This window comes from Papaver somniferum, unplaced genomic scaffold (genome assembly GCF_003573695.1).
Source record: "Papaver somniferum cultivar HN1 unplaced genomic scaffold, ASM357369v1 unplaced-scaffold_10, whole genome shotgun sequence".
Taxonomy (NCBI): Eukaryota; Viridiplantae; Streptophyta; class Magnoliopsida; order Ranunculales; family Papaveraceae; genus Papaver; species Papaver somniferum.
In genome coordinates this window covers 667,155-680,809 of record NW_020618825.1, presented here as the reverse complement: position 1 = coordinate 680,809, position 13,655 = coordinate 667,155, and the positions used below count along the sequence as shown (strand labels likewise).

The 13,655-nt window shown below is 38.8% G+C and overlaps 11 non-coding genes and 3 pseudogenes across 11 annotated transcripts; all 14 read right to left on the bottom strand.

Annotated features, from left to right (window-relative positions):
• Window positions 1-299: 299 nt before the first annotated feature.
• Window positions 300-418, bottom strand: LOC113327170. Its single transcript, XR_003348832.1, has one exon. It is a non-coding gene; the product is annotated as a 5S ribosomal RNA (ribosomal RNA).
• A 379-nt stretch (window positions 419-797) lies between these two features.
• On the bottom strand, window positions 798-916 carry LOC113327159. Its single transcript, XR_003348821.1, has one exon. It is a non-coding gene; the product is annotated as a 5S ribosomal RNA (ribosomal RNA).
• A 376-nt stretch (window positions 917-1,292) lies between these two features.
• On the bottom strand, window positions 1,293-1,411 carry LOC113327119. The gene has a single exon (XR_003348782.1). It is a non-coding gene; the product is annotated as a 5S ribosomal RNA (ribosomal RNA).
• Window positions 1,412-1,789: 378 nt separating this feature from the next.
• Window positions 1,790-1,908, bottom strand: LOC113327048. Its single transcript, XR_003348708.1, has one exon. It is a non-coding gene; the product is annotated as a 5S ribosomal RNA (ribosomal RNA).
• Window positions 1,909-2,285: 377 nt separating this feature from the next.
• Window positions 2,286-2,397, bottom strand: LOC113327391 (annotated as a pseudogene).
• A 373-nt stretch (window positions 2,398-2,770) lies between these two features.
• LOC113327033 lies at window positions 2,771-2,889 on the bottom strand. The gene has a single exon (XR_003348694.1). It is a non-coding gene; the product is annotated as a 5S ribosomal RNA (ribosomal RNA).
• Window positions 2,890-3,069: 180 nt separating this feature from the next.
• On the bottom strand, window positions 3,070-3,181 carry LOC113327399 (annotated as a pseudogene).
• Window positions 3,182-3,554: 373 nt separating this feature from the next.
• On the bottom strand, window positions 3,555-3,673 carry LOC113327221. Its single transcript, XR_003348883.1, has one exon. It is a non-coding gene; the product is annotated as a 5S ribosomal RNA (ribosomal RNA).
• A 377-nt stretch (window positions 3,674-4,050) lies between these two features.
• LOC113327341 lies at window positions 4,051-4,169 on the bottom strand (annotated as a pseudogene).
• Window positions 4,170-4,542: 373 nt separating this feature from the next.
• Window positions 4,543-4,661, bottom strand: LOC113327132. Its single transcript, XR_003348794.1, has one exon. It is a non-coding gene; the product is annotated as a 5S ribosomal RNA (ribosomal RNA).
• A 377-nt stretch (window positions 4,662-5,038) lies between these two features.
• On the bottom strand, window positions 5,039-5,157 carry LOC113327158. Its single transcript, XR_003348820.1, has one exon. It is a non-coding gene; the product is annotated as a 5S ribosomal RNA (ribosomal RNA).
• A 379-nt stretch (window positions 5,158-5,536) lies between these two features.
• Window positions 5,537-5,655, bottom strand: LOC113327157. Its single transcript, XR_003348819.1, has one exon. It is a non-coding gene; the product is annotated as a 5S ribosomal RNA (ribosomal RNA).
• Window positions 5,656-6,031: 376 nt separating this feature from the next.
• On the bottom strand, window positions 6,032-6,150 carry LOC113327118. The gene has a single exon (XR_003348780.1). It is a non-coding gene; the product is annotated as a 5S ribosomal RNA (ribosomal RNA).
• Window positions 6,151-6,526: 376 nt separating this feature from the next.
• On the bottom strand, window positions 6,527-6,645 carry LOC113327184. The gene has a single exon (XR_003348845.1). It is a non-coding gene; the product is annotated as a 5S ribosomal RNA (ribosomal RNA).
• Between the last annotated feature and the right edge of the window lie 7,010 nt (window positions 6,646-13,655).

Below are 13,655 nucleotides of genomic sequence, written 5' to 3'. Positions count from 1 at the left end.
TCGTGGCAAGTCCGATTCGGGCAAATGATGGTTCGTTGGAAACGTTATGGCGAGGAGAATCCTTTCGTGCAATTATTTTGGATTAATAACCTCGTTTTGGTAGTATTTTAATAAAAAACTATTAAAATATTCAATTAAATGCACGTTTTTGGATGAATTCCAAAAACCTGGGGCGGGCGCCCTCCCAGGCTTCGTGCCATAAAAACCCATTCTTTCTCTCGGGCAATCCATTCGCTAATTACTCGGCTCGCAGTCATAAGGAAAACCGCTAAAAAATGGCAAAAATAAAAATAAAAAAAGGCAATCAACACGAGGACTTCCCAAGAGGTCACCCATCTTAGTACTACTCTCACCCAAGCACGCTTAACTGCAGAGTTCTGATGGGGTCTGGTGCATTAGTGCTGGTATGATCGATTGCTAAAGGTATTTTACCAAGTTTACTACTTAAGACGTCTCCAATGTATTGGTCTGAACTCCCCATTCGGCTATTAATTCTTCGTGGCAAGTCCGATTCTGGCAAATGATGATTCGTTGGAATTGTTATGGCGAGGAAAATCCTTTCGTACAATTATTTTGGATTAACAACCTCGTTTTGATAGTATTTTAATAAAAAAATATTAGACTATTCAATTAAATGCACAATTTTGGATGAATTCCAAAAACCTGGGGCGGGCGCCCTCCCAGGCTTCCTGCCATAAAAACCCATTCTTTCTCTCGGGTAATCCCTTCGCTAACTAGTCGGCTCGCATCCATAAGGAAAATCCTTAAAAAAAATGGCAAAAACAAAATAAAAAAATGGCAATCAACACGAGGACTTCCCAAGAGGTCACGCATCTTAGTACTGCTCTCGCCCAAACACGCTTAATTGCAGAGTTCTGATGGGTTCTGGTGCATTAGTGCTGGTATGATCGATTGCTGAAGGTATTTTACCAAGTTTACTACTTAACACGTCCCCAATGTATTGGTCCGAACTCCCCATTCGGCTATTAATTATTCGTGGCAAGTCCGATTCGGACAAATGATGGTTCGTTGGAAACGTTATGGCGAGGAGAATCTTTTCGTGCAATTATTTTGGATTAACAACCTCTTTTTTGTAGTATTTTAATAAAAAACTATTAGAATATTCAATTAAATGCACGTTTTTGGATGAATTCCAAAAACCTGGGGAGGGCGCCCTCCTAGGCTTCATGCCATAAAACCCCATTCTTTCTCTCGGGTAATCCCTTCGCTAACTAGTCGTTCGCAGTCATAAGGAAAACCGCTAAAAAAATGGCAAAATAAAATAAAAAAATGGCAATCAACACGAGGACTTCCCAAGAGGTCACCCATCTTAGTACTACTCTCTCCCAAGCACGCTTAACTGCAGAGTTTGGATGGGTTCTGGTGCATTAGTGCTGATATGATCGATTGCTAAAGGTATTTTACCAAGTTTACTACTTAACACGTCTCCAATGTATTGGTCCGAACTCCCCATTCGGCTATTAATTCTTCGTGGCAAGTCCGATTCGGGCAAATGATGGTTCGTTGGAAACCTTATGGCGAGGAGAATCTTTTCGTGCAATTATTTTGGATTAACAACCTCGTTTTGATAGTATTTTAATAAAAAACTATTAAAATATTCAATTAAATGCACGTTTTTGGATGAATTCCAAAAACGTGGGGCAGGCGCCCTCCCAGGCTTCGTGCCGTAAAAACCCATTCTTTCTCTCGGGCAATCCGTTCGCTAATTACTCGGCTCGCAGTCATAAGGAAAACCGCTAAAAAAATGGCAAAAATAAAAATAAAAAAAGGCAATCAACACGAGGACTTCCCAAGAGGTCTCCCATCTTAGTACTACTCTCTCCCAAGCACACTTAACTGCAGAGTTCTGATGGGGTCTGGTGCATTAGTGCTGGTATGATCGATTGCTAAAGGTATTTTACCAAGTTTACTACTTAACACGTCCCCAATGTATTGGTCCGAACTTCCCATTCGACTATTAATTCTTCGTGGCAAGTCCGATTCGGAAAAATGATGGTTCGTTGGAAACGTTATGGCGAGGAGAATTTATTCGTGCAATTATTTTGGATTAACAACCTCTTTTTTGTAGTATTTTAATAAAAACTATTATAATATTCAATTAAATGCACGTTTTTGGATGAATTCCAAAAACCTGGGGCGGGCGCCCTCCCTGGCTTCGTGCCATAAAAACCCATTATTTCTCTCGGGTAATCCCTTCGCTAACTAGTCGGCTCGCAGCCATAAGGAAAACCGCTAAAAAAATGGCAAAAATAAAATAAAAAAAAGGCAATCAACACGAGGACTTCCCCACCCATCTTAGTACTACTCTCGCCCAAGCACGCTTAACTGCATAGCTCTGATGGGTTCTGGTGCATTAATGCTGGTATGATCGACTGCTGAAGGTATTTTACCAAGTTTACTACTTAACACGTCCCCAATGTATTGGTCCGAACTCCCCATTCGGCTATTAATTCTTCGTGGCAAGTCCGATTCGTACAAATGATGGTTCGTTGGAAACGTTATGGCGAGGAGAACTTTTCGTGCAATTATTTTGGATTAACAACCTCGTTTTGGTAGTATTTTAATAAAAACTATTAGAATATTCAATTAAATGCACGTTTTTGGATGAAATCCAAAAACCTGGGGCGGGCGCCCTCCCAGGCTTCGTGCCATAAAAACCCATTCTTTCTCTCGGGTAATCCCTTCGCTAACTAGTCGTCTCGCAACCATAAGGAAAACCGCTTAAAAAATGGAAAAAAAAATAAAAAATAGCAATCAACACGAGGACTTCCCAAGAGGTCACCCATCTTAGTACTACTCTCGCCCAAGCACGCTTAACTGCAGAGTTCTGATGGGATCTGGTGCATTAGTGCTGGTATGATCGATTGCTGAAGGTATTCTACCAAGTTTACTACTAAACCTGGGGCGGGCGCCCTCCCGGGCTTCGTGCCTTAAAAACCCATTCTTTCTCTCGGGTAATCCCTTCGCTAACTAGTCGGCTCGCAGCCATAAGGAAAACCGCTAAAAAAATTGCAAAAAAAATAAATGGCAAAAATAAAATAAAAAAAAGGCAATCAACACGAGGACTTCCCCACCCATCTTAGTACTACTCTCTCCCAAGCACGCTTAACTGCATAGTTCTGATGGGTTCTGGTGCATTAGTGCTGGTATGATCGATTGCTGAAGGTATTTTACCAAGTTTACTACTTAACACGTCCCCAATGTATTGGTCCGAACTCCCCATTCGGCTATTAATTCTTCGTGGCAAGTCCGATTCGGACAAATGATGGTTCGTTGGAAAAGGTATGGCGAGGAGAATCTTTTCGTGCAATTATTTTGGATTAACAACCTCGTTTTGATAGTATTTTAATAAGAAACTATTAAAATATTCAATTAAATGCACGTTTTTGGATGAATTCCAAAAACCTGGGGCGGGCGCCCTCCCAGGCTTCGTGCCATGAAAACCCATTCTTTCTCTCGGGAAATCCATTCGCTAATTACTCGGCTCGCAGTCATTAGGAAACCCCTAAAAAAATGGCAAAAAAATAAAAAAAGGCAATCAACACGAGGATTTCCCAAGAGGTCACCCATCTTAGTATTACTCTCTCCCAAACACGCTTAACTGCAGAGTTCTGATTGGTTCTGGTGCATTAGTGCTGGTATGATCGATTGCTAAAGGTATTTTACCAAGTTTACTACTTAACATGTCTCCAACGTATTGGTCGGAACTCCCCATTCGGCTATTCATTCTTCTTGGCAAGTCCGATTCGGGCAAATGATGGTTCGTTGGAAACGTTATGGCGAGGAGAATCCTTTCGTGCAATTATTTTGGATTAATAACCTTGTTTTGGTAGTATTTTAATAAAAAACTATTAAAATATTCAATTAAATGCACGTTTTTGGATAAATTCCAAAAACCTAGGGAGGGCGCCCTCCCAGGCTTCGTGCCATAAAAACCCATTCTTTCTCTCGGGAAATCCATTCGCTAATTACTCGGCTCGCAGTCTTAAGGAAAACCGCTAAAAAAATGGCAAAAATAAAATAATAAAAGGCAATCAACACGATGACTTCCCAAGAGGTCACCCATCTTAGTACTACTCTCGCCCAAGCACGCTTAATTGCAGAGTTATGATTGTTTTTAGTGCTTTAGTGCTGGTATGATCGATTGCCGAAGATATTTTACCAAGTTTACTACTTAACACGTCTCCAATGTATTGGTCCGAACTCCCCATTCGGCTATTAATTCTTCGTGGAAAATCCGATTCGGGCAAATGATGGTTCGTTGGAAACGTTATGGCGAGGAGAATCCTTTCGTGCAAATATTTTGGATTAACAACCTCGTTTTGATAGTATTTTAATAAAAAACTATTAAAATATTCAATTAAATGCACGTTTTTGGATGAATTCCAAAAACCTGGGGCGGGCGCCCTCCCAGGCTTCGTGCCATGAAAACCCATTCTTTCTCTCGGGCAATCCATTCGCTAATTACTCGGCTCGCAGTCATAAGGAAACCCCTAAAAAAATGGCAAAAAAATAAAAAAAGGCAATCAACACGAGGATTTCCCAAGAGGTCACCCATCTTAGTACTACTCTCTCCCAAACACGCTTAACTGCAGAGTTCTGATTGGTTCTGGTGCATTAGTGCTGGTATGATCGATTGCTAAAGGCATTTTACCAAGTTTATTACTTAACACGTCTCCAATGTATTGGTCGGAACTCCCCATTCGGCTATTCATTCTTCGTGGCAAGTCCGATTCGGGCAAATGATGGTTCGTTGGAAACGTTATGGCGAGGAGAATCCTTTCGTGCAATTATTTTGGATTAATAACCTCGTTTTGGTAGTATTTTAATAAAAAACTATTAAAATATTCAATTAAATGCACGTTTTTGGATGAATTCCAAAAACCTGGGGCGGGCGCCCTCCCAGGCTTCGTGCCATAAAAACCCATTCTTTCTCTCGGGCAATCCATTCGCTAATTACTCGGCTCGCAGTCATAAGGAAAACCGCTAAAAAATGGCAAAAATAAAAATAAAAAAAGGCAATCAACACGAGGACTTCCCAAGAGGTCACCCATCTTAGTACTACTCTCACCCAAGCACGCTTAACTGCAGAGTTCTGATGGGGTCTGGTGCATTAGTGCTGGTATGATCGATTGCTAAAGGTATTTTACCAAGTTTACTACTTAACACGTCTCCAATGTATTGGTCTGAACTCCCCATTCGGCTATTAATTCTTCGTGGCAAGTCCGATTCTGGCAAATGATGATTCGTTGGAATTGTTATGGCGAGGAAAATCCTTTCGTACAATTATTTTGGATTAACAACCTCGTTTTGATAGTATTTTAATAAAAAAATATTAGACTATTCAATTAAATGCACAATTTTGGATGAATTCCAAAAACCTGGGGCGGGCGCCCTCCCAGGCTTCCTGCCATAAAAACCCATTCTTTCTCTCGGGTAATCCCTTCGCTAACTAGTCGGCTCGCATCCATAAGGAAAATCCTTAAAAAAAATGGCAAAAACAAAATAAAAAAATGGCAATCAACACGAGGACTTCCCAAGAGGTCACGCATCTTAGTACTGCTCTCGCCCAAACACGCTTAATTGCAGAGTTCTGATGGGTTCTGGTGCATTAGTGCTGGTATGATCGATTGCTGAAGGTATTTTACCAAGTTTACTACTTAACACGTCCCCAATGTATTGGTCCGAACTCCCCATTCGGCTATTAATTATTCGTGGCAAGTCCGATTCGGACAAATGATGGTTCGTTGGAAACGTTATGGCGAGGAGAATCTTTTCGTGCAATTATTTTGGATTAACAACCTCTTTTTTGTAGTATTTTAATAAAAAACTATTAGAATATTCAATTAAATGCACGTTTTTGGATGAATTCCAAAAACCTGGGGAGGGCGCCCTCCTAGGCTTCATGCCATAAAACCCCATTCTTTCTCTCGGGTAATCCCTTCGCTAACTAGTCGTTCGCAGTCATAAGGAAAACCGCTAAAAAAATGGCAAAATAAAATAAAAAAATGGCAATCAACACGAGGACTTCCCAAGAGGTCACCCATCTTAGTACTACTCTCTCCCAAGCACGCTTAACTGCAGAGTTTGGATGGGTTCTGGTGCATTAGTGCTGATATGATCGATTGCTAAAGGTATTTTACCAAGTTTACTACTTAACACGTCTCCAATGTATTGGTCCGAACTCCCCATTCGGCTATTAATTCTTCGTGGCAAGTCCGATTCGGGCAAATGATGGTTCGTTGGAAACCTTATGGCGAGGAGAATCTTTTCGTGCAATTATTTTGGATTAACAACCTCGTTTTGATAGTATTTTAATAAAAAATTATTAAAATATATTCAATTAAATGGACGCTTTTGGATGAATTCCAAAAACCTAGGGCGAGCGCCCTCCCAGGCTTTATGCCATAAAAACCCATTTTTTCTCTCGGGTAATCCCTTCGCTAACTAGTCGCTCGCAGTAATAAGGAAAACCGCTAAAAAAATGGCAAAAAAAATAAAAAAAGGCAATCAACACGAGGACTTCCCAAGCGGTCACCCATCTTAGTACTACTCTCGCCCAAGCACGCTGAATTGCAGAGTTTTGATGGGTTCTGGTGCATTAGTGCTGGTATGATCGATTACTAAAGGTATTTTACCAAGTTTGCTACTTAACACGTCTCCAATGTATTGGTCCGAACTCCCCATTCGGCTATTAATTCTTCGTGGCAAGTCCGATTCGGGCAAACGATGGTTCGTTGGAAACCTCATGACGAGGAAAATCTTTTCATGCAATTATTTGGATTAACAACCTCATTTTGATAGTATTTTAATAAAAAATTATTAAAATATTCAATTAAAGGCCAATTTCTATCACCAACTTCTATTACTCTCGGCAAACACTCCCTAAATAACTACCTGCACCTGAAACCATGGTTCCGGAATAAAATTAAGTAGTAACGTAGCTACAATAACCCCAATACCACTACATCACTTAAATATCTTCAACAAAAAAATAAATTCCGCATTACCAATTTTACCCCTGATTGATTATAAAAGGGACTTTTACTCTTCAGCTTTATTCTTCCCCGCCCCTCTCTGTTTCAAGATTAGATACTCTGTTTTCCTCTGTTCCTCTGTTTCAGAGAAGATCAAAACCTAAGAAAATATCCATTGATGGAAGGATTAAAACCGAAAACTAAACTCATCTTTATTAAAAATTTAGTCTCTTTTGATCTACACATAAAACCCATATCTTAGAAAGACCTCTCAGTCAATCTCATTTCAAGAATCATCTTTCTTTGGATGATCATTGTCCATTCTTTGCACATTAGAAATTTGTACAGAAATTCGACTCGTAGGTGTTTTTGCTGAGTAGTAATGGATCGTAATAAGAAAGAAGGGAAAGCTGGAGTAAAGGGTAATGAAGAGGAACATAGGGACGAAACTTCTGAAAGTTCTTCATCAATTGGAATAAATAGCGATGAAGAAATAATGGGAATTGAAGATGAAGGAGATGGTGGGAGTAGTGAAGTTCAGAGTAGTGCATTAGATGCATTGAGTTCTTTAGACCGCGCTTTACCAAGGAAGTAAGTACTGATTTTCTTGATTCTTGATTTTAGGGGTGGCATTTGCCCCTCATTGATTAATGCTGGCTTTAGAGTTCAATTTCGTTTTGTTAATAGAGGATTAATGGTAGTTTGCAGTTTTATGTTTTGTTATGATTTTCTTGATTACTTCGATTCAAGAATCCTTCAATTTTGTGTCATTGGGGCTTTATAGTGATTCAGAGAATAAATTTATTGAAATGAAGAACTGGGTATCTGTAATTTAGAGAAATTTGATTCAAAGATCGAATCTTTTTGTTAAATTTAGGCTTTTAGAAGAAATGGGTTACTAAATCTTGATTAGATTAGGCCATGGGTGCCATTTGCCCTCTGGAAGCCTACCTTGTGTGCTTCTAACGCTTAAGTTGTCTGACTGCAGTAGAAGCCTTTCTAAGTTTTACGACGGTGCAGCGAGATCATACACTAATCTAGCAGAAGCTTATGGTTCTGAATCTGTTAAAGATATAGCTAAACCAGATAATGCATACACAAGGAAACGCGGGAATGAACTCGCCCGCAATATGATGTTGGGTATAAAGTCTATGAAGAAAAGTGATGGTGTAGGATTAAGAACAGGAGGTGAGATGTCATCATTAGAAACACCAACAAACACGAATCAAACAAGTCCTGAAGGAAATAGTGCTTCGCCTGCATCTGGACCTCTGTATCATGTGCCTTCGCATCTGCAAGTCAAGTCATTACTCAGTCATGAGCCATCATCTTCTCCTAGTCGAAATGCTTCTACATTTAACCCTGGGCGGTCATCTTCCTCGTTTGCAGACTTACATGGTGTAGCTGCTGCTGATGAAAGCAATAGTAGGCTTAGGAGTGACAGCTCTTCTACAAGTTTCCAGTCTGCAACTGCTGCTGCTGCTAGTGATAATACCCAAAGGCCTGACAACTCTTCTACAGATTTACAGTTTGCAGTTGCTGATGATGGTAGTGATCTTGAGTCGATTCCTGACAGAAGGCTTAACAATTCTACAACCCCGAGTAATGAAGGAGTGGACACTCACCAAAGGAACCACAAAAGTAGCTAGCTGCCACTACTCTTTTTAGCTTCAGATTTATTTCTCCCACTGCTGGTTCTTAGCTGCGTATCAAAAAAACTGTGAATGATGTGCCTGATATGATGTTGAACTCTCTCTCTGCCTCTAGGATATAAGATAGAAATAGAACAATACTTACATGAGCTTCATACTTCTATTTTCTAGCTCAAATGAAGAACTGATACTTTGATTTTTCAAGTTCAATTGATTTAAATGTTCAGTAAACAGAATGAAATAGTCGATGACTGTAATTGCCTGCACGAAGTTGTATAAGTAGTGCTTTATTGAATGTATTTTTGTAACTGAATGAAAACAAACAAGTTTACATACCCAAAATTTTTGTTCCTGGGGTACTTCAATGGATGTCAGTGGTTGACTATTGCAAGACTGAACACCAGTGTTGGAATTGCCCAAAATTTTACGCATCTGTCTGCGAGTTTCCTGTAGACAAATGGCAGAGCCTCTGACTTTATGCGCCTCAGCAAACAGAGTGAAATAGTCGACGACTGTAACACGGATGTACTGACTCTTAAGTCTTGTTTTTGCTTATAAGATGAACGCTAGCATTGACTCCTAAGTCTTGTTTATGCCCATTCTTATTTCTAGAGTAGATGACTAACGCATAGTTAAGAGTTTGACATTGCTGCATCCCTATGTATCTGGACTTGGGAGGAGTTCAGGCCTGACAAGAGTTTTCTGGAGTAGCAAGAAGAAGTTTAGTCCTGCTAGAATCAGTATATCTTCTGGTAGTAACTGCCAACCAGGTTTTCCAGGAGTGAACTCACGTTTTTCCTTCCTAAGCATTTCAAGTATTTTTCTTCCCAATCATTCTATTGATCCTCTGAGAATCCACTTATTAGTGACAAAACCCGTAACTTGTCCCTAACGTTCACAATCTCGTCATTCTTCCTCACCTCCTTAACACGTACTTTCCTCCGCTAATCACTATGGTTTCCCCAGAACATTCTCCCTTCATCATAACTTCTCTTGCTTTCCAACATACCCGAATTACAAAAACGTCTTCTTCTAGAAATTTTCAGTTCAATCAAATCAAGTTCACAACATTTGCATTCTAAGGGTTTTCCAGGCACATCTAATATGACTTAATTCTGCAACACATTTCTTTCCACAAGCATCAATAGCCAACAAGAACAACCAATTTTCAGATAAACTAAACCAATTGGAACAATACTAGAACCTAAGCTTATCGCATCTGTGGAACGAAACCCCCACTGCCCCACACCAGTCTCTTTTATCCACTTTCCATAAACTCTAAAAGACCTCCCTCCTTTTCAACATTTTCTTCCAACTTAACACTAACTTTTTGTTTTAGTTATCTCTGTCTACAATTATGTGCACCTATGTAACTTCCGTCTAACAAAGCTGGAGCCTCGACCCATGACGGGTGAAACCTGACTCTTGATCGGGTACTAGGAACTGCACACAAGCATATTCATGAGCAAATGGTGGGAACTCTTGATGGCTCGACTTCTGCAAGTACAGAAAGGAATGCTGCCAGAAAATCATAAAGCAGATGAAATTGAAGATAATACTTAACTTATGCTAATGCTTGCCTAGGCACTTGCGTCAAGGTCAGATACTTCTGCGTTGCGATTAAGACTGGTGCAGCATTGCATAACTTATCCAACAAAGAGTAATTGATCAACCCAAATGAATTCATCAACTAAGTGTCAATTCTCATTTCTAGCGAAGGCGACTAACGCATAGTTAAGAGTTTGAGATTGCTGCATCCCTATGTATCTGGACTTGGGAGGAGTTCAGGCCTGACAAGAATGTTCTTGAGTAGCACGGAGAAGTTTAGTCCTAATAGAATCAGTATATCTTCTGGTAGTAACTTCCAAGTTCCAACCAGGTTTTCCAGGAGTGAACTCACGTTTTTCCTTCCTAAGCATTTCAAGTCTCTTTCTTCCCGAAATTCTGTTGATCCTCTGAGAATCCACTTATTAGTGACAATACCTGTAACTTGTCCCTAATGCTCACAATCTCGTCATTCTTCCTCACCTCCTTAACACATACATTCCTCCGCTGATCACTATGGTTTCCCCAGAACATTCTCCCTTCATCATAACTTCTCTTGCTTTCCAACAAACCCGAATTACACCAACGTCTTCTTCTAGACACATTCAGTTCAAATCAAGTTCACAACATTTACATTAAGGTTTTCCAGGCACATCTAATATCTGGAGACTTAATTCTGCACGACATTTCATTCCACAAGCATCAACAGCCAACATAGAACAACCAATTTTCGGATAAACTAAACCAAATGGATCAATACGAGAACCTAAGTGTATCGCATCTGTCGAACAAAACCCCCACACTAATCTCTTCAACCCACTTTCCATAAACTCTAAAAGACCTCCCTCCTTTTCAACATTTTCTTCCAAATTAACACTAATATTTGTTTTAGGTATCTTTGTCTATGTAACTTCCGTCTGACAAAGCTGGAGCCTCAGGACATCTTACCCATGATGGGTGAAGCCTGACTTAGTCCCCCGTCAGGCATCTCCAGTCCATTTTACAAATTTACAGATGAGCCTATATCTACTCCTGATTGGGTTCTAGGGTGGGAACTCTACATATGATGGCTCTACCTCAGCAAGTACAGAAAGGAATGCTTCCATAAAATCATATAACAGCTGAAATAAAAGATACTGTACTTGGCATATGATAATGCTTGCGTCAAGGTCAGATACTCTGGTGGTGCAGCATTGCAAAACTTATCCAACAAAGAGCAATTGATCAACCCAAATGAATTTATCAACTGAACGTGCTCCCAAATTTCTTCAAAATTAACACTAAACCAGCTCAAATATATATCTCTACTAACAAACCCATCTCTTAAACTCCCAAATTTCTCACAAAACACATCACCATTATCCATTAACCAATTCATTCCCCCTAATCTCAATGCAACTAGACAATTCAAAAACAAGAATCAAATTTCTCTTCACAAATGAACAATCAACCATTCCACTCAAATCTTCATCTCCATCCTTATCCCAAGTATATCCTCCCTTACACACGAAGAAGATGTGAGCACAGAGGAAGAGGTTTTTGATCTCCCTCATTGATTAATCCCAAATCAATGAAGTGCATATACAAACTGCGAAATGAAAAATTGGGGGAAAAATATTAGGTTTTGGAATCGGAGTTACAGGATCTGGGCGGGCAAGAGTTAGGTTTTAGAATCGCGCTTACAGGTTTTAGAGGGGATTCGGATACGATGAAAATGAAGACCTGAGAGGATATGATGAAAATAAAGATTCTGTCTGGAGTTCTTCTCAAAGGATTATTCGGGCACGGGCCTAAGCCTAAGGTGTGTGCCTGTGTGGATTCAAATTTTAGAAAAGAAACCTATTATCCGGGCTGCGATAGGTGAGTTTTTGGGCTCACAAAATGAGAAAAATAGGATTATGAAGTCCATAAGAGCAATTTTTATAGTTGAGGCTCTATATTCCCAAATTGCTATTCCAATGTGACTTTTTTTTTTTTAGAAATTTTGTTGTTGAAGTACTGGGAGACCGAATTCTATTCAAAGTAGTTTAAAATTGAGTTGCTCTGTAAAAGTAATTATTAACTCCTTCCGACTGAAACTCGTTTTATAAAAACGTTTTATAAACGCAGTTTTAATAACCGTCGACATTAGACGGGTTTATAAATCACTTTACAGTTTGAAAACGTAATTAAAAAATGTGTTTAGTGATGGACGTGATTTAAGATTGTGTTTCATGCGGCGGACTTTACAATAGTGTGATGCTATATTTGAGAATTGACGAAAAAGAATTTCATATATAGAAACTTCATTTGACAATATAGGATTTTGACAACAAATATAGTTTTTGGCAACAACGCTGCGATTTCTCTAACCTGTACATATTCTCGATTTGAATATGTTTATAAAATTAATTAAAATGAAAAAATAGGATTATAAAGTCCATAATATATTCTCTATTTGAATTATAAAATTAATTACGATTAATGATTTAGTTTATACTTCTTTCTAAAAGTAAAAAATTTGAAGTTAATTTTTTTCTTTCTTTTTAGAGAAATAGAAGTAAAATTTTGTAGAAATTTTCGAAAACCTTAGAATCATATGATGAAACATATTAAATAGTTAAGAAAACCTCGTACTTAAATCCGCCAATTATAATTTTGTTGATTCTAATCCCTTAAAATGCGTTAAAACATTTATTTTATTTTTTTGCAGTTGCAGCTGGGAAATAATGTCGACCCAGCCATATCGCGTCCTTACGGTTAGGAAATGTAAGTATGACATACGGCTGGGAAATGAGCACTCCTAACTATAAATATGAATTATGGCCGGAAATTCCTGATCGTTATTGCAAAAATGCCGTTTATTTTTTGGGGATTTCATATTACCAAGCTGTTTTACTAATAAAACCGCCAGGTATGATTCATAATACCATCCATTCTATTAAGAAAGCTGTCGGGTATGAATTTCTATGGTTGGAAATTTAAACTTGTATGTGCGGTCAGGACATAAACATTACAGGCAAAGAATTTTATCTATTACGATTGAAAAAAAAATACCTAATTGTTAAAGCAATTTCTGATTTTATTTTGGAAAACAAAATTACAAACGGTTAGGAATTCCTAGCCGTAGGCAGGCAATTACGGCTAGAATATCCTATTTTTCTAGTAGTAAGAGATGGTTTAAGGTTGGGAAAACGGACTCCGCAGCAGAAATAGATGGTGGGTTTTTCGATTATAATCTTATAACAACCATTTTTACATTATTAACTTCTGTTTCAAGTTCAACATCTTCATTTAATGATGACGCTAATGAATTCACTGCATCTTTACTTTCCTTCCGATTTTATTTTATTAACTTTGATTATTTTCTTTGACCTCGTTCTCTTTTACAATCCAACCAGTCTTTTAGATGCTTTTTCATTGTTGCTTTGAAGTGTCATTATATATATATCGCATATTGTGATACTAGGATATGACCCGT